The sequence below is a fragment of the Lissotriton vulgaris genome, chromosome 6, assembly GCF_964263255.1.
Source record: "Lissotriton vulgaris chromosome 6, aLisVul1.2, whole genome shotgun sequence".
Classification (NCBI taxonomy): domain Eukaryota; kingdom Metazoa; phylum Chordata; class Amphibia; order Caudata; family Salamandridae; genus Lissotriton; species Lissotriton vulgaris.
This window is the reverse complement of record NC_141694.1, coordinates 1,231,834,477-1,231,855,301: the sequence shown is the minus strand read 5'-3', so window position 1 is coordinate 1,231,855,301 and position 20,825 is coordinate 1,231,834,477.

Sequence of the window (20,825 nt, the reverse complement as noted above, 5' to 3'; positions counted from 1 at the left end):
TGGGAGGTGGGAGTTGAGAACATTATTCCACTGGTCTTCTGATATCTTTTTTGAGTTTCTGCATGTGGAGCTGGGGGAGATGATGCCAGTGACTGTAGGTCCTGCGATAGCGAAATGGACGCTGTAGCAGTTGGTCCAGGTGAGCTGTGAGGCGTGGTGGTCTTGACTCTGCCGCTGGAAATAGAAATGGGGTTGATTGTGTGTCCTGCAATGTGGATAGCTTTACTAGTGTTTCAAATGAATTCAAGGATTTCCCTCATTGGTTCTTTGGCCTGAGTGGTGGGATTGTGTCCAGGTGTGGATCCCGAAACTTGCTGTGCCTTAGTGTCAAGACCTGGATGTAGAGATGGTCTGATAAGCACTCATCTTGATTCCCCAAGAAAAGGGTGACTACTTCTAGTAGCCTCAGTGTCACTCTCTTCAGAATATTCTATACATGAAAGGTGTTAAGGGACTCTTTAAGATGGTCCCAGCTAGAAGGAAAAAACCACAGAGGGAAACAAACCTCCCTTGGCAGTTTTGTAATTCTTGATTGAAGATGGGAACAACACTGAAGAAATAGCAAGGCACAAAACTCGTTTGATATCAGGAAGCAGAATAAAAGCAAAGCAAACCAGGAGCCAAATCCAGAAGATAAAATGTTCCAAAGTGCTAGAGGCAAAAGCAAGGGAAAGAAACAGTTTTAAGCCACAAAGATCACAATGAAACATGAGGAAACGAGATGTATTGCCATGCATCTGCCTCTTGTTATGCCTCCTTTATATATGCTTCAGTAAGATGTCCATTGCAATGCAACTGACATTTTCACCTAACTACAATGTCCTGTTAACCATTTTCTTTCAGTGAATTTCCAAGGTTTTTCTAATGCAAAGTAACATATTATTACCATACTTAACTAAAAGAGATACTTTAACCTTTGATTTTTTTCAGTGAATTTCTAGGGCTTTCTTTAACGTAAAGTCATATTTTATTACCTTACATAATGCCAATCACACACTGTGCATGACCTGTGCAAAAGGCCTGGCGAGCAGCCAGCTACTCACTGCACTGGTTGAAGGTCACATGGCCAACCACTTTCTTGAAGGAATCCACTTCCAACACTAAGGTTCAACCCATTTTTATTATATGTATTTTTAATCCTTCGAGTGTCCCGCAGGAGCCAGCAAAGCCTGCTCCCATGAGACTTCTGCAGGAGTCCGGGGGTCTCGCTGGCTCCCGAGGGACACCCCCGCACCAGGTCTTGGGAGGCAGGGTATCACTACCCTGCCATCCAATATGTTTTTGTAAAACGTTTTTGTAGGAAACGCGACTGTGTCCCTAAAGTCTGCATTACAAATTACCCTGTGCAATAGGGAGGAGATAACCACCCTACGGAAATTATATAAAGAAGCCCTTATTCGGAGGAAATCAGAGATTAGCGAAGCGTGGGAGAACTTGATGAAAGCTGCAGACCTTAAAGATTCAGTTTTATTTTGGAAAACTCTTGACCATCCTTTTTTTAAGGATACTCAAGATTGACATGGTAGTGACCCCTACGGAATGGCTTACCCATTTTGAGGCAACTTTAATGAATCCAATCAGGGTATTTTTAATTCTGGGGATAATAAAGTGATAAATTTAAAGAACACAAAGTAGGATGCATTACTCAAGATGAAATTATTACAGCCCTCAAGAACAGTGCCAGTGGCAAGGCGGCAGGCCCCGACGGTGTCCCTATCGGCATTTTTAAATATAATATGGACCTTTGGGTGCCCGTCTTGTATACATTTTTTAACGCAATAATTAACGGGGTGATTCCAGCCACATGGGTGGAAAGCTTAATAGTCCTCATTTTTAAAAATGAGGACAGAAGTAGTGCTAGTTGCTTTCGCCCAATATCTTTGCTTGACTCGACATCGAAAGTGATGGGCCGAATACTGCTGGCCAGGCTAGAGCAATGGGTAACTGAAAATAATATCTTATCTGTATCTCAGTATGGCTTCAGATGCGGCATCGGGACAGTTGAGCAATCTTTGAATCTCGAACTAATAATAGGTAAATACACATTTGCAAGGGAGGGCTCCTTTCACCTCTGCTTTGTAGATTTGTCAAGTGCATTTGACTTGGTGAATCACTCAAAGCTATGGGAGACACTGAGAGGGATGGGTGCCCCGGAGGATATTGTTGGTTTTTTATCTCAAATTTATGCTCAACTATCAGCAAAGATACGTTATGGAACACGTGGGGAATGCACGAAGCACTTTAAAATTATCTGTGGAATAAGACAGGGGTGTACTCTTGCCCCTCTTTTATTTTCACTCTATATAAATGGGGTTGACATCCCGTTACAGAATTTAGGATTTGATGTCCCAATGATTAGAAAACAAGCCACACCCCTATTACTGGACGCCGATGATGCTGTTCTAATTTCTAGAACAGCAAATGGCTTACAGACCCCGATGGATAATTTTACCAGTTTTATGACGGAGAAACACCTAAAAGTTAACCTAAGTAAGACTCTGGTTATGTCCTGTGGTAAAGGAAACATCAAAACAAGATCTCATGTCATAAACTGGGCATTAATAGAGAGAACACTCACTTTTTCTTACTGAGGGGTTCTTTTTAATAGTAGGGGTACGTGGAATACACACGTAACTCTATGCAAGCTGAAATCCGTGAAAATTGTGGAGGCTATCTTTAGGTTCTCTCAAAAAATTGGTAATAAACCACTTCGGGAGATTCTAAAATTGTATGGTGCAAAGTGTATTACAGGGACTTGTTACGGTGGGACCATATAGGGCCAGACTGATACTATGCCTTTACAAGTCCTTGAAAACAACTTTTTAGGACACTTTTTAGCTGTTCCTTTTGCCACCCCCTCCACCATATTGCATAGAGAAACTGGAACTCCGTATATACACGACTCAATTAGCTTGGCCGCTTTAAATTTGTGGCATCGGGTTTGGACTAGGGAAGAAACTCACTTTACAAAGGATATTATTTTAGATTGCCGATTTCAAGACCGATGTAAGAATATACCATGGTTAAGTTACATTACTGGTCTTTTAGAAGAATGCAATCTAAGTGTGAATGATATTCGACCAGATGATTCAGTATATATTAGCAAGGTCGAATTAAAAAAGAGATTTTTAAGAGCAAGGGAAGCCCTAAGAGATGAGGCTACAAGTTCCAAGAAGACTGTTATTTCCTATCTTGAGGGCCCCATTGTTACGGGCTTACCACCATAGCTCGTATTTGGAACAAATGTACAACACAGATTCTACCTAACCAGACTGAGGTTGAGCACACTACACTATTTATTTGCCTTCCCTAAAAGGGGCAAGTGGTGCTCTAAACTTCCGAATTGTCCGTGTGACGGTATGTCCAAACAATGTACCCTCCACTTTTTACTTTTTTGTAAATTTTATATGGATATTAGGAAAATTTATCTCCGTCCGATTTTTAAGGTTAATACCCTGTTCTCCTATAAAATTGCTTTTAATTATTTAAGGAATTTGGAAAAAATGAAAGTCTGTAATGGAGTGATTTGTTACATACAGTTGGCAATGAAACAAAGGATTGACTTAGTTTACTTAGAAAAACTGAATTATGAATTAATGTAAGCATATCTGTATTATGAACCTGTACACTTTTTAGAATCATGTTAAGTGGTGTTTTTAGTATTATGTTTGGATAAAACTTAGATATTGATTATAAATGAATTGTTGTATTTTATAGTATGCTTTTGTGGACATTTTGAATGATCCGAATAAAGCTTGATTTGGTTTGATTTGAGTCCCTGGGTCCTAAAATGGCTGCCACCACATCTTTGGCCATTTGGTGTCAGACAAATGGATCATATCTTTGATCTGTTAGATCTGGAGATCCTCCGTGGTGTGAAATATACAAATATTTTTAACCTTAAGTTGTCAAAAACGACTAAACAGATTTACACCAAATCACAAAGAGCATGTTTTCTGGACCAAGGTCTAGCTCTCTGCCAAATTTGTTAGAACTCCGTTCAGCTGTTTTTGCTGTACCTCTGACTAATTTTCCTATTAAAAATTGCATGTGGATAACACATTTTGGGACACCCCTGTTTTTTGCAGCCTCTGCTTGATAGATCACCCCAAAATTTTCCAGGAAGGAGAAGATGTTGGATAAGTCCTTTTTTGGAAAGTTGTGTGATGATTCCTCAAACGGCGTCATAGTGTAAGCAAAACCCCAAAATGATTTCCTTTGGAAATATGGTCCTAACTATAACTACACAACTGCTAAAGGTGGGGTTTTATACCTCTTCTTTATTTATTTGAGTAGTGCTTTTGATTAAATCAGAGCAAACTTTGGAGCACCCTGACTGAGCTGGGTCTGGGTCCGGATCTAGAGGATGTTAATTTCTGAACAGACTTTCACTGGGATATGGCGCCACTGTAAGGTTTAAATGCACTGATTCCGCTAGTTTTAGAGCTGGGGTGCAACAAGGCTGTGTCCTTACACCCATTCTTTTCTTGCTCTATAATACCGGGCTTAATGTGTGCTTAAAAAGTAGGTGAAAGGGTCTGTGAAATGTTAATTCTGTTATTGTTCCAGCTCTGCTTTATGCAGACAACGTCGTCCTGCTATCTCGCACCCCCAATGGTCTTAGAGTCCTAGTTAACAGCTTTGTACAATTCATGGACGACTTGTACTGCGCATAGATGTATCATCTTCTACACCCCGAACCGCCAGCTTGGCTCCGCCGACCTCACCCTTGCCTCTGTTCCACGCATCCTCAGGACCTCCACCGACAGCAGATCCTTCCCCTACCCCGCTGCCAAGAAAGGGAAGACCCTCCCCACATAGTTGCGACAGACCCAGAACCTGCTGACCTTCTGGAGACTCCTCAAAACCTGGCTGTTCGAGCAGTTGCTTCTCCCTAACCTCCTGCTCAGCGCCTTGAGACCCTCATGGGTGATTAGTGCGCTCTACAAATAAGTGATTGATTGATTGTTATAAGCAAGCTGTAAGGGTTGTTTTTGTTTTCACTAAAAGGGTGGGAAATAAGCCTGTCATGCCTCTGTTAGAAGTCTATGAGTGTAAGTGCCTTCTAGTTTTAATGTATGTGGATGGAGTTTGGGAATGTAGGAATGTTGCTAACCTGCAAGCTGAAGAAAAAAATCGATTTTGCTGCCAATTGTCAATGACAATAGCCTTGAATACGGTTTACCATGAACAAGGCTATGGCCGAAACGCGTTGGTGAGAACCGACTTGTCCAAATAAACACAGTGTAATTCTAAATCCAGGAGAGTCAGAGTGACCCTTCAATCAAGTATTTGTTGCTGCTTTACATATTGGGCTTCCGGAGCCCGACTCAGACCACTACATTTGAGCCACCGGTCTCTGGCTCTTTGACTTTGCAATATATATATATACACACACGTACACACACACACACAGGCAAAGGACAGGTAGGTGGGTTAAGGGGAAGTAGCTCATGAGGAGATCAGCATGGGGGTAGGGTGAAGCATACAAGTGAGAAAACTACATGGAGCAAGGGGGAAAGTGTAGTTTGGCTGGGAGGAGAAGCACAAAGGGAGATCTTGCAACACAATGCAGAAAGCAACACTGAGTACAGAGGCAGACATTTTGCATGGGGAGAAGCACAAAGCAAAGAGAAAAAATGTGTTCCCTAAAAATCAGCGGTGGAAGGTTACAAGTCAACCAGGCCAAAAGATGGAATACGATGGACAAGGAAAGTAATTAAATAAAAAGTAAGCAAATGAGAGTAACAATAAAACAAACCAATGGCAAACAATGAATGGGCAGTAAGCTCAATGTAAACTCTTTCTAAGCTCACAATAGGCCATTTTCAACCGGACAGCTTGTGCTGCCTGGCAGGAGAGATTTAAAAAGGGCTAAATGTAGACGCAATGTTATGGGAGTGATCCTACTGACCAGACTTAAAACCTGAAGTAAACATAAAAGTGATGGATGGAACGCCGAATTAATCTCAGTGAGGCATCCCAATCCATCGTCATTTTGCGCACCATGTCACCTCAGTTTGGACCCTAGAATGGATTCGGATGCGACCCAGAGTAATTACCAGTGGCTGAGATTAATTCAAGCATTCCATCCATCACTTTTTGCATACTTTAGTGTGTTGCCTTAAGTGGGACTGGTATGCCCAGACGTGGTCCTGTGCACTCTGGGACACTGGAAGCAAGCTGTACCCGGCTGATGAGCCCGTATCTTGGGAAAACCAGTCCTGCGTTGCTTATGTTCTGGTTCATGGAGGACTTGGCTTAGCAGCTCAGGCTGGAATGTTCCGATTGGAGCAGGGTCAAGACTGATTTGCATGTAGCTAGGCCGAACTGAGGTGGCATTGTGTGCAAAATAATGATGGATTGGGATGCGGCCCAGAATAATTACCAATGGCTGAGATTAATTCAAGCATTCAATCCATCACTTTTTTAAATACTTTAGTGTGTCGCCCTAAGTGCGACAGGCATGCCCAGATGTGGGTCCCCTGCACACTGTCATTGGAACCAAGCTGTACCCGGCTGATGAGTCCATTGCTAGGGAGAAAACTGTCCTGGGTTGCTTGTGTTACGGTTTAGAGAAGTTCAGGCTGGACTGTTCCAATTGATGCAGGTTCAAGACTGATTTGCATATAGCTGGCTCAAAACTGAGGTGACATGGTGTGCAAAATAACAATGGACTGGGATGCGACCCATTTTTGGTTGCTGTGGGGCTGGATAATGGCAGGGCGGAGCTGGTGTCTCAGGGAGGTGGAGAGGACTATGCACACTTAGGGGCCCATTAGGATGTCTGGCGGATCGCCACCGCCATGTGGGCGGTGGCGATCCGCCAGACATCCTTACACACCCGCCACCTATTTCCCCCCTGCCATATTACTATGGTGGGGGGGCCGCGGGGGACGGAAAGACTGTCCGCCGCTTTTCCGCCCCGGTCACCTTGCGACCGGGACGGAAAAGGTTTAATATGGTGGCGGTGTCTATCAGACACCGCCAGCCATATTTGCATGGGCCAAAACAGATGCCTTTTCGTGGCGACAATGCCGCCACAGAAAGGCAGGCGGTCTTCACTTTGGGGGCCTCCTGCGGGCCCCCATGGTGAAGGTGAGGTGGGGGGTGCACATCATTTGCATATGGAATGTGGCAGGCACCGCACGGTGCCTGCCGCTTTGTGAATGCAAATGCATACATGCATTTTTAGCATTGTGGCGGCGGTGCTGAGAGCACCGCCCGCCACAATGTTAAAAATGCAGGATGCGCCCGCCACTGTGGCGGGCGCATCCTAATACCCCCCACAGGACCCCCGCCCTTATGGCTGGCAGTCCCATTATCCGATAGGATGGCGGGCGGACTAAGTCCGCCCATCATCCTAATGACCCCCTAAGTGCGTATGACTGACGTTTTGGCTGGCCAAGCAGTCATATACACTGTGCATATTCCCCACCAGGCTGTAATGGACAGCATGGTAGGAAATATACACAGGCTCCCTGTCCCGATCTGAGCACCAATCCACAGCGCTCAGACCAATCACAACGCTGCATTGCAGCGATGTGATTGCCTCAGGAGAGCTTGTGTGCCAAGGTGCTTCGAGCAGCTTCTTCTGGACTCAAGTCAGGAAGAGCAGAGAAGCAGAGTAGAGATTGTGCCGGCAGAAAAGGTAAGTGTGTTTTTATTTTATATTTTCAAACCCCCCGGTGGCCCCTCCCACCTCACCACCCCATTTGCTATTAGCCACCACTGTACGTGGGTCCCCATATAGCTGGGTCCAAACTGAGGTGACACAATGTGCAAAATAACGATGGACTGCGATGTGGTCAAGAATAATTACCAGTGACTAAGATGAATCCAAGCATTCCATCCATCACATTTTTATATACTTTATTGTGTCACACATAATACCTGGAAGGTAATGCTTAACAGGGCCAGCAAGCCCTCAGTATCTCTCAAGAGCACTCTGTAATTATGCTTAGCATCTGGTGAAAACTTCATTCAAGACTATTGTGATGATGTACACAGTCTAGTAGTTGGGATGGGAGGAGTCTAGGGGTTGGGGGAAGAGGAGGAGCATAGACAGGAAAGGGGCAGTTAGAGTAGGGACAGGGACATGAATGGAAGCAGTTAATAAAGCTCCTATAACCAAGAGATAATTGTCTGTCATCATTGAGGCTAAGACACGACAACTGGCGACGAGGGTGGGATGGTGCAGTCTGCCACTCACAGAAACTCACGAAGAAGCGTCCCTGTCCCTAGCAGCGTAAAGGAAGAAAACGCTGTTGAGACATGTGTGTCTGAAGTGGGTCCGCCGCCCAGATCAAGAGGCCAGCGGTAACTATCCCTGCTCCGCGACATGCTGGTCGCGTAGAGCCCAGAGGAATTAGCGCCATCGAGTGCCGGAGTGTTTTTGAAGCCGGGCGCCGGTTCGCGTCAAATCGCGGTGAGAGAGCGCAAAACTGAGAAAAATGTATAAGTGCACCATATTTACTAGTTAGATGCATGAAATAGTTAAAGCACGTGGAACTGTCGAAAATTACATAGAAGCACATATACTAACGAATGTTTAATCAATGTAGAGTGCATATTATAGAGTGTGAAGCTAAAATAGTAACGTTTAGATATGTTAGAGTGCTGTTAAGCCTCCATGTTATGTGACTGTTACAGAAGAAAATGTAATGCTGCTAAACGTAGAAACGCAGGCCTCATGGCAATGTATGAAAAACGAAAACATGCTTTTGCAGTTCACACATAACAGATTATTGCTTTCATTGCTATTTTAGAATATTATTAATCATGCGTTAGAAATCATGTTTGTAGAAGTGTTTCATATAACCAGAGTGTATTAAATAGAATTGTTTTAGTTTTAAGAAATAAAGGTTCACAGAGTGCAGGCCTCTTGCAACGTAATTCAGTAGGCCTGGAAAGATAAAGTTGCTTCTTTGATCTGCACGTGTTAGTTAGAATTGAGTCTCGTTAAGCATAAATTGTCATTCTTGGTAGAAGTTTTATGGCCCAAAGCAGATAACTGGAGGTTGGAATTTGGGGCCCTATTCATGGTTATCTGTTTGCAGGTGTGAGGGGGTTCCAATGAAGAGAGTGATGAATAGAGCTCTGTCCGGGGAGACAGGCACAGGCCTGGAGGAGGTTCCAAGAATGTAATGGGGGGTACCGGCGAGCGGAGAAGAAGCCTGGGAAGCAAGGTCAACGCTAACGAAGAGGCGCAGAGGATTATCGTTATGGAAGAAACCAGAATCGAAACCACGTGAGATGTGTACGTGAGGGGCGTCTCTGAGGGGCGTTTCAACTGTAAATGTGATTTTGTATTAGGGACAGCACCCTGGGGTGGAGTTAGAGCAGATGGCCTGAGGACCCTTAGAGAGCGGATGGGTAGGCAAAGAGGGCATGACTGCAATGCACAGATTTTCACCAAAGACTAAGAAGAGTGAGTGAACTTCTTTGGAAGTCACCGCAGCTGACACCTTTTAACTTAAGATTCTGTTAAGTAGGGATGTCACTTAGCCTAGTGTAGGGACAGTCTAACCTGATTCTTTCCTTTCTGTAAATGACACTTAAGTTACAACTAGTGTCCATTCTTGTGAATTTGTTGATCTTTGAGCTGGTCCTAGTAATATTTTTCTGTCGCTTAAGATCATTCAGAGAATTTATGTTTTTTTAGTACCAGTATACCTGATGAACCTTTTATTGAGATGTTTGTATATCCAGTTAACTTTGGCTTTATAATAAATCTTTAAAACTGATTTGTGGTAAGTGGTTCTTCAGAGTCGTGCCAAATTATTGGTTTGATTAACGTGGTAGTAGATTGCTTTTTACTCAATGACAGGCAACAAAGATTCAGTCGAATCTGATTGGGGATTTAGATCTAGAGTGATCAGATAGGAGATCAAAAATACCGCCTTCCCAGTTGGTAGCAATTTAGGATGGTTGCCTTCTTGAGGAAGGTGATCTAGACTAGGTTAAGATTACCCCCGAGGCCCCTAGAGATCGAGAGATGACCAGCAGAAGAATCACCTGCCGAAGAAGGTGCTGACGGCGTGAGAGAGAAAAGCAGCAGAGTCGGTCGAGAGTGAGTATAAAGGGTCATGCGTTGTCAGATTGCGGTATTTTGTGTTGTATTTGTGTTGTAATGTCATGCGGAGTTGAATGCCTGTAGTGTGATTGAGGCAGGGTTGTGAGCGCGCGCAACCTGGTAAAAATCTTAGGCTCAGAGAAGAGCTTAAGTGGTTCGGGTGTATCGGACATCCAGAGTAATTGTCAACCGTTGTGAAGGGGGTCATGAGGTACCATTGATCGCCCGCAGGACCGTGATAGGGGGAATGCAAGAGTGAGTGTATGAGTAACGGACGCTGGTCGGAAGTTACTGTGTGTAAGTAACCTATCAGTTAAAAGCGATTGTCTGGACGTTTACGGAAAGACATTTCGTCAGTTGAGGTGACAATTACAGTTAGACTGTGGACGTACAGTCAAGAAAAGTGATCGCTTGGTCGGAAGTAATCATTTTTTCAGAGTATGAATGGGACGCATGCATGACCGGGATACGAGTTGAGAAAGGAGGGGAACTGCTGCGAAGGGGAGACGAGTGACGTCAGAAAGAGCCGCGCTGGGATAGGCCGGTTGGTGTAAGACCGCGCTGGGATAGGCCGGTTGTCAAGAGCCGCGCTGTGATAGGTCAGCTAGCAAGAACCGCGCTAGGATTGGTGGATTGTCATCAGGAAGTAAATAAACGTAACGAAGTAGAAAATTGTGAAGTTGATCATGAAGTGCTTTAAGCGCTTGAGAACGATCTTTAAGAAAGAAAATAGAGAATCGGTGGACGGGGAAGAGGGTACACCAGCTCATTATATGGCTACGAATGTTGGGATGCACACTATACTGTGGATTTCAGAGTGGAGTAAGATGACCGAGGGGAATGAGGAATTGACATTCCCGAAATACGGAACGTTTAGACTAGAAGCATTACATCAGTTAAAAGCAGTTATGACCGCAACAAGACCTCTGCCCAGGCCAACACAGTTTGAAGCCCTTAATGCGTGGTTTAGGGCGGCGTACGACCGGAGCCTGAACAGGCGTCAAGAAAGAGTGAGACGATCGGTAAGAGCAGTGCAGGATGCCAAATGGGATGAGGAAGCTAAAAAGTGGAGAGTGCAGAGAATCGAAGTAGACAAACTGTACCCAGTGATAGAAGTCACAGGAGAAAAGAAACCATCAGAGGAAGATGATGAGAGCGAGACAGAGGACAGTCTGATAAATAGGCTGTTGATGGACAGACCGCCTCCGTACAATAGAGAGGTGGAAAGTGCTGAGCTCCAAAGGGGGGACGGGGCCGGTACAGGGGAAAATAGACCACCTCCTATAGCAGACAGAGATTATGCCAAAGGTGAGGAGAGATCTCAGCCTGTTCCAGTACAGAGGGTAGTCAGAAGGTTCGTGGTACAAAAGGTGCCAAAAATGGAGCATGCTAAGTCCTACCAATTGCCAGACGCTCTCCAAGTACCTGTTACTATAGGTCCTATAGTGTCGATTTATGACCCAGAGAAAGCACGAGGAGAGGAACAGACACGGTGGGACAGGGAGAGATCAGAAATGGAGAATAGGAACAACATGATTAACTCTCAAAGGCAGTTGTCAGGCCCAAGAGATTGGAGCACTCCGTTAAATCAGACAGGGGATCCCATAATAGATCAAGGGGGTCAGAGAGGACCGATGGATCTAAGGGGACCACGACCAAAGTCCTTTAAGGAATTGAGGGCTGACTTGAGAGAGTGGAACGCTAGTGTGGGAACCCAGAGTAATAGGTCAGAAGCGGAAGCTGAATGGGGAAGTCGAGGTGTCGGAACATTGTCTCACTGTGGGGCTAGTGAAAGCGGTCAGGAGTGCGACGGCAAAAGCCAGGAGAATAGAGGGGTTACATGTCATTCCCTTAATGGAAATGGACAGGAGCAAGAGCATAGGAGTGCAGAGTGTGGAAGGGTGTCTCGTCTCATTCACAGTGAGGGAGACCGAAGGACACAAGAGTACCGGGATAGCTTTAAGTGCACTCACCATGCACCTGGCGATAATAGACAACATTGGGATCGCGGGAACATGGGGAGTTGTGAAGGGTCTTACCATGTGTTGAGTGATACTAGGCAGCAAGGGAATTGTGAAAACAGGGAGGACAATGGAAGGTCCTATCATGCATTCAGGGAGATTGAGCAGAACAGACAAAGTGGGACTGTAGGAAATAGAGTATCATTTCATCACATGCCAAGAGGGGATGGAACTGCATGGGACCTCGAAGGATGGGAACACGGGAGGACTCCCCATAACTCGCCTGAGCCCAGGCGTCGGGCTCGGAGCTGGGATGGGAGAGATGTGAATGGACCCTCTAAGAATGAGACGCTGAGGGCTGAGATAAAAGCAAAAAGGTTAGACGTAACCAGTTTAAAATCAGATCTAGATGAAATCATAGATGGTACGTTGCCTTTGGAGAGGATTGACATGTACGAGCAAGATGAGGTACTATTTATAGCAAAGGATATTACTCGAAAGGCGAGAGCAGTACATGAGAAGTTATCTGAATTAGCAGACAAGTACATGGTAGACTTATCGAGAACAAAGGCATTACAGGGTAACCATAGGTTGCATTATTCAGATCAGGACCTCGAAGAGAGGAGAACAATCGGATTAAAGACACACATCAGAGAACTGATTACAGGGATAAGGACATGGAGAGATCTGGATAAGTGGGAAGAAAGGTGGTCCAAGAAAGGGACCGTTAGACGGAGCACAATTGGGATGTCCCCAGAGGGAGGGCTACAGAGAATGGAAGCTTTTCCTTTGCGAGAAATAGCGAATGGGAGCTATGTGCATGTGCCATGGAGTAGGGGAGATTTAGCTGCATTTACCAATTCCTTTCCTAAATTGAGAGAGAACCCCGTAGAGTGGTATAAGCAGGTAGAGAGGTTTGTGAAAATCTCTAAAGTACTGTGGATTGATTTGAACACCCTATTTGACATCGTAGTCCCAAGAGACTTGTGGACTGCATGTAAGGTTAGTGTAGAATGGCCCACATCTGAACCAGAGAGGGATGCCCAGACCAATGGTCCATCTGAAAGAGTCATGGAGAAGTACGAAAGGGTGATAACATGGTTGAAAGACAAGGTGCCACCGCAGGACATAGATTGGGTAAAGATAGACCGAACTAGGCAGGAACCCAAGGAGACAGTCCATGAATATTATGAGAGATTGCTGAAAACATTCAAACAATACAGTGGACTAGATGTAATGGATCCCAAGGATATAGGACAGTTTGTATCAAAATTCGTTTTGGGATTGAGACCTGATATTTGCTTGATGATACAGCAACATTTAATTTGTTGGCAAAATAAGCCGTTAGATGAAATTCTGAGATATGCAAGATATTGTAGCGATGAAATTGATTCTAAAGCAAAAAAGCTTAAGGAGAAGTTAATGTTGGTTCAGATGCAGTCGGTTGGAAAGGGTGGACAACAACAACAGGGAACAGGGACCCTGGGAAGGAGGTCGAATAATCAGAATAAGGACAATGAGGAAAATCCCAGACCTAGAGTAGACCTGGCTACCTTGAAAAAGACGACAAAGTGTCACCAGTGTCACCAGGTGGGACATTGAAAACGCGAGTGTCCCTATAACCCTGAAAACGGAGAACTAGAAATAGAGGAAGAGGAAACTCAGAGTAGCATAGTGAAAGGGACAACAATACCCAAGGGAAAGGTGGTCAAAGGGGGGACCCCAGCTCCTCGAGCCCAGTTCCCTCAACCACCCAGGATAGCGACAGGGGGAAAGACCTATAGACAGTTGCCACTTTTCGTGGGAGGAGAGGAATGCTATTATGTTGATCCGTTGACTGGACAGCGTGAGAGTAACCTAGAGGACTGTACCCTCGGGGCGGTTCTAGAGGTGGACCAAAGGGGACCGTATGTAGAGGCTGAAGTAGCAGGGTGTCCTACGACCTTCTTGGTGGACACGGGAGCCACTCGATCCACTATAAGATCAGCAGTGGTTCCGGACCTGCCAATGTCAATGGAAACCATTCAAGTGGTAGGAGTCGCAAATAGAAGAATAACTAGTCCTTTGACGAGCCAGTATTAGTGAAAATAGGGAAATACAGTGATGAGCACCAGTTTGTGGTCTGCGACTCCAGCCCAGTGTGTCTGTTGGGAAGAGACTTATTGTGCAAACTAAATTGTACGATATATTGCACACCTCAGGGAGTGGAGGTACAGACTAACGATGATGATGCCGATTTTAAGGTTGCGAATTCAAGGGTGTGTGTGGAGTTGTATCCTACCTTGACAGTGGAAGAGCTTCCATGGGACCTAAGAGATACGGTGTCATCTGAAGTATGGGATTTCACTGGGGAAGAGATAGGACTGATCAAAGGAGTGGAGCCAGTGAAAATCATGGTGAAACGAAATGTTGAGTATCCAAGAACGCCACAATACAAATTGACCCCGGAGACGATTGCAGGAATAAAGCCCGTGATTGACTCCATGATTAAGCAGGGAATACTGAAGGAAATCGTGGGTAGTCCATGTAACTCCCCGATTATGGGTTTACAGAAACCTAGTGGGAAATTCAGAATAGTGCAGGACCTCCGAAAGATTAATAACATAGTTGTTTCATGTTGTCCAGTGGTACCGAATCCATCAGTGATATTGTTTCAGATACCATTTCAAGCTGAGTGGTTCACAGTGATAGACCTTTGCCAGGCTTTCTTTTCAATCCCATTAGATGAGGAGAGCCAATTTCTTTTCGCTTTTAAGCTGGAAAATCGCGTATTAACATGGTGTCGTATCCCACAGGGGTATACCGAAAGCCCATCGATCTTTAACCAGCTGCTGAAGAAAAATCTTGAAAGTCTAGTACTGCTACAGAACTCGGTTCTGGTCCAGTACATAGACGACCTACTTGTGGCGTCAGAAACAGAGGAAGCTTGTAAGATAGACACCATCACCTTGTTGAACCATTTAGCTGAAAACGGACACAAGGTGTCTCTGAGCAAATTGCAGTACTGTTTGACAGAAGTGCAGTACTTGGGTCACAGAATTGAAAAAGGGAAATGGAAGGTGTCACCAGACAGAATAGAGGCGATCATGAAAATGAACTCGCCCACGACACAAAGAGAAGTCAGGATGTTTCTAGGAATGGTTGGGTATTGCCGACAGTGGATAGCCAACTTTTCCCTGAAAGCGAAACCCTTACAAAAACTGACGCACAAGGAGGTGAGTGATCCGGTACCATGGGACAAGGATTGTTTGATGGCATTCCTGCAGTTGAGAGAGGACTTGTGTCGTGCTCCTGCTCTGGGAATGCCGGACTACGATAAACCATTCTTGCTTTACTGCTGTGAAAGAGAAGGTTGTGCTTTGTCAGTTCTAGTCCAAATCCATGGAAATGCCCGTAGACCAGTTGCATATTTCTCGGCTACTTTAGACCCAGTAGCCGCAGCGTTGCCCGGATGTCTCAAATCCGTTGCTGCAACGGGTGTCAGCATTGAGGTGCGAGAATATTGTTATGGGACACCAGTTAGTGGTGTATGTACCTCATTCTGTGGAACTGTTAATGACCAGGACCAAGACACAGCATCTGACAAATAGCAGGCTCACGCGCTACAAGCAAGTCATTCTAGCTGCAGAGAATGTGACCCTTAAGAGATGCTCTGTTTTGAATCCTGCCACTTTGATGCCACTTCCAAATGATATAGACGATGGAGAATGTGAAGATCACGATTGCCTTGATGTGACTGAACTATGCACCAAACCAAGACCAGATATTGTAGATGAGCCGTTGACTGACCCTGATGAAATTTTCTTTGTCGATGGCTCATGTGTAAGAGACAATATCGGTCAGTTGAGAGCAGCTTATGCTGTTTGTACCATTACTGGAGTTGTGGAAGCCGCTTGCCTGGAAGGAGTACATTCCGCTCAGGTAGCTGAAATTATTGCATTGACACGTGCCTTTTTAGCAGGTAGCAAAATTCGAGTCACCATTTACACCGACAGCCAGTACGGTTTCGGGGTAGTTCATGACTATGGGCAATTATGGTCTCAAAGAGGTTATATGACTTCATCAGGATCACCTATTCGAAATGGGGAATTTGTACGATTGTTGTTAGAAGCATTACAAGGTCCGGCAGCTATTGCCGTTGTTAAATGTTCAGCTCATACCAAAGGAACTGATTTTGTGTCCCAGGGAAATAGATATGCAGACGAAGTTGCACGTTATTGTGCAGAGCAAGGATACTCTTTTACAGAGGTAGAAATAGGAGGGACACAGGAAAAGACAGAGTTAACAATGATGTTGGAAACTGTAGACACCTGGGATGAGTTAAAATGCAGACAAGAGAATGCAACAGATTTTGAGAAAAAGACATGGGAAACGGCAGGCTGTGTAAAAAGCGAAATGGACTTTTGGGTTTCAGCAGACGGAAGGGCAGTGTTACCAAATGAGCTAGTGAGTCCTATGGCTAGACAGATACATGGCCCAGTACATCTAGGCAGAGATGCTATGCTTCGGGTATTTAGACAGACATGGTATAACCCCAAATTTAGAGTAGCCGCAGAAGCAGTGTGTCAGCGCTGTGTGACCTGCCAGCAACTGAATGTAGGAAAGAGAACACCAGTCACGTTGAGTCACATAGGGAGGTCTGGGGGTCCGTTCAATCGGATGCAACTAGACTTCATTGAAATGCCAAGATGTAACCGCCTCAGATACGTTCTGGTGGTTGTCTGCATCTTTTCCAGATGGGTCGAGGCTTACCCTACACGTAGGTGCGACACACTCACAGTAGCAAAACTATTGCTTAGATAGTTAATACCGCGCTTCGGGGTGCCGGCCTCTTTGGAATCAGATAGGGGAACACATTTCAACAGCGAAATTGTGAAGATGCTTTGCTCAGCATTGAATATCGATCAGAAACTGCACTGTAGTTACCGACCAGAGGCTTCAGGAATTGTGGGGCAGATCAATGGGACGATAAAGTCCAGAATTGCTAAAGTGTGCTCATCGACATCTCTGAGTTGGCCCGATGCACTGCCACTGGTGCTTATGAGCATACGTAGCACACCAGACAGGAGAACCGGTCTCTCCCCTCATGAAGTGTTAATGGGGAGGGCTATGAGACTGCCATCAGTTCCTACTGCAGCTTTGTTGAATATCACAGATGATCTGATTCTGGATTATTGCAAGGGACTCTCTGACGCCATTCATTCTGTGTCTCTTCAGGTGCAGGCTGCTGAAATCCCGACATCTCAAGACCTGTGCCACGACCTGTGCCCTGGGGATTGGGTCGTGGTGAAGAAACACGTCAGAAAGAATTGTTTAGACGTGCGCTGGCGAGGGCCCTACCAAATAATCCTAACATCGAATACTGCTGTTAAGGTCGGAGGGCTGCCCAACTGGATTCACGCCTCCCATACGCGGAGAGTTCCAGCACCCCTGGAAGAAACAGCTCCTCTCTCGGATGAGAATCCAGCTGTGGACGAAGAAGCCATAGAGGGGACCAGCCAAGCTGTGGGGGTGTCGGAGGAAGCTGGGAGCGTGTCAGACCAAGTGGAAGAAGGGCAAGACGACAGTGAAACCGAAGTTGCCACAGAAGAAGAAAATAGCTGTGAATACGAAACAGACACTGATCAAGCTGCAAGTGATCAAGAGTCGAGTGTGAGGACAAGGAGCAGGAGATCAAGGCGTGGAGAGACCAGTTGGCCTGAAAGGAGAAGGAGGCCGAGCCTAAGGTCAACTCCAGAGAGAACCCTTGCTCCCATATCTGAAGACTCAGATCCAGACGAAGGTGCAGAGAACTCAGAAGTGGAAGGTCCAAGAAGATCAAGGAGAGTGCGTGTACCCTGCAGAAGATACGCCACCCCTGAGTGGACCTACCTAGCCGCAGATGTCGTGTGCACAGAAATCCGGGAGGGTGAGGGAGGTGACAGTGATCAGCACTGACCCCATCATCAAGGTGGCAGTAGCGTTGTTGGTGCCTGGAGTCGAAGCAGAAGGGCTACTAACACTCACTATTCCCAATCCTCCTTACCTGAGCCGAATTAGAGAGTTAGTTTTAAACAGAGTAGAATTTCCAACTTTTGGTACATCAGTATCAGCACTCGAGGAGACCATTCTTCGCCTAGAAATCCTTGAATACGCTATTAGAGCCGCTGGAACACGCACCATTGTAGACACTTAAAAGACTTTGTAAATAAACAAGATTGAGAAGATAACCTAGCGCCAAGTGGAAGAAGAAAACAATTTAGGGACCTTTCATTTAGTTGACGGAGAAGGGTTAGGGTTGTCTGTTGTTACAGTTCAAAAGACTGATTTCGAAAGAGATTGCCAGCTTCCTAAAGTGTGGTTCAAAGGATTGAATGAACAAAAAGAGACTAAGAAGCTACACTGTCTGAGAAACATGGAGGCCGGCAACTCGAACCGCAAAGCGAAATGTATAATAGGTACACTTTTAACAGGAGTTATTTTTCTTATAGTTTTAGTAGTCACTGTATCCTATATAGTGGGACATGAGAACGAGACGAAAGCCACAGAAGCAAAGGTTGTGGTAACATCAAAACCTACTATTGCTAGTAAAAAAGAGGAAAATGCAATACAGGAGAAGGATTTACTAGCAGCAGAAGCTCGTAGGTTACATGTGGACGAGTCACAGGGCAACTTTAAATCAAACGCTTATGCCAAACTACTGTATGAATACATTGACGCTATGGAGGCGAAAGACTGCTACGTGTGTATACAGTTGCCAGCCTCTGTAGACGAGGGTATTAGGTACCATCATCTCCCATTGACTTATGGGATTACATGTAGTTTACTGCTTAGCATATTTTATGGACGAGATAGTTTTGAATACTATTTCTCAAATTTCGATTCAGTGTTACCGGAAGTTCCGAACTACAAGCATATGAACAAATGGGACTATTACAAGAGTGAAGATAGACTGACGAAATTCTTCATTCCTTGGAATACCCTAGATACCTCACATGCTCGTAGAAATAATCTGACTTGCAAAGTGTCAGAAATTGAAAAGAAATTTATAGGGCAAGTTGATGACCGTTACAGAAGGCAAAAGATTCTAAAAATGTCAGGACAATGGAAAACAGATTGGACCGAGAAGGAGAAGGCACACAAGAGGAAGGGTAGTAACGGTCCAATAGCGTTAGATCGAACACAGAAAGGGAAGTTATGTATACATAGAGGTAAAACCTATTATGAAAATGTGTTTGTGGGAGAATTCAGTTGTGAACATGCCTTCCAATTAGAATACTACACGAAAGATTTCTTAAAGGAAATGCAAGTGATTCCTAATGTGTATTTTGTCTGTGGAAGAAATGCCTATGTGAAGCTACCAGACAATTGGTATGGTTCATGCTATTTGGCAATTGTTTTCCCAAAAATTTACCATGCTAAGGATCTAGAGATCATTGAGGGAAAAACCCAAGCCAGAGGGAAAAGGAATGTAGGCGATGCCGAGGTAGTTGGAGATGTATTCGGTGCTATGTTCCCTCTTCTGGGATTGATACTAAATGATGTTAAGATCAGGAGATTGGCAACAGTTGTAGACAGATTATCTGCCAGTACTGCTAGATCTTTAATGCTGGTAGAAGGAGAGATGCAATCGATAAGGGCAATGGTTCTTCAGAACCGACTTGCTCTAGACGTTCTGTTAGCCAAAGAAGGCGGAGTCTGTAAGGCTTTGAAGGTCCAGGAATGCTGCACTTACATTCCAGACAATTCAAAACCTCTTGAGAAGTACATACGAAATATAACTGAGATACACCAAGAAATAGAGGATCTGTCCAAAGTGAACGTGTGGGAGAAAGTGGGCCATGGAATGGGAAAAGTTGGAGGTTGGTTCGCCAACCTAGGGAAGAGCTTCGTATGGTACATTCTAAAACCTATCATCATAATAGTGATCTGTGTGATCATATTGTGGGGACTAGTGAGGTTGTACAAATGGTACAGAGCAAATAGGTTGCAAAGATCCATGAGAGAACAGGAGCAGAGACTAACTGCAATGCAGGACAACCAGTACAGGAGTCTGAGGGCTCTAGAGATGATAAAGCGAGGGAACCTTGCAACGAGCTCTGTTTGACACGAGTTACTGATGGTGTTGCGATGGTGATGACCCCTGAAGGTCATCAAAGGGGGGAACTGAGAGAGCGCAAAACTGAGAAAAATGTATAAGTGCACCATATTTACTAGTTAGATGCATGAAATAGTTAAAGCACGTGGAACTGTTGAAAATTACATAGAAGCACACATACTAACGAATGTTTAATCAATGTAGAGTGCATATTATAGAGTGTGAAGCTAAAATAGTAACGTTTAGATATGTTAGAGTGCTGTTAAGCCTCCATGTTATGTGACTGTTACAGAAGAAAATGTAATGCTGCTAAACGTAGAAACGCAGGCCTCATGGCAATGTATGAAAAACGAAAACATGATTTTGCAGTTCACACATAACAGATTATTGCTATCATTGCTATTTTAGAATATTATTAATCATGCGTTAGAAATCATGTTTGTAGAAGTGTTTCATATAACCAGAGTGTATTAAATAGAATTGTTTTAGTTTTAAGAAATAAAGGTTCACAGAGTGCAGGCCTCTTGCAACGTAATTTAGTAGGCCTGGAAAGATAAAGTTGCTTCTTTGATCTGCACGTGTTAGTTAGAATTGAGTCTCGTTAAGCATAAATTGTCATTCTTGGTAGAAGTTTTATGGCCCAAAGCAGATAACTGGAGGTTGGAATTTGGGGCCCTATTCTTGGGTATCTGTTTGCAGGTGTGAGGGGGTT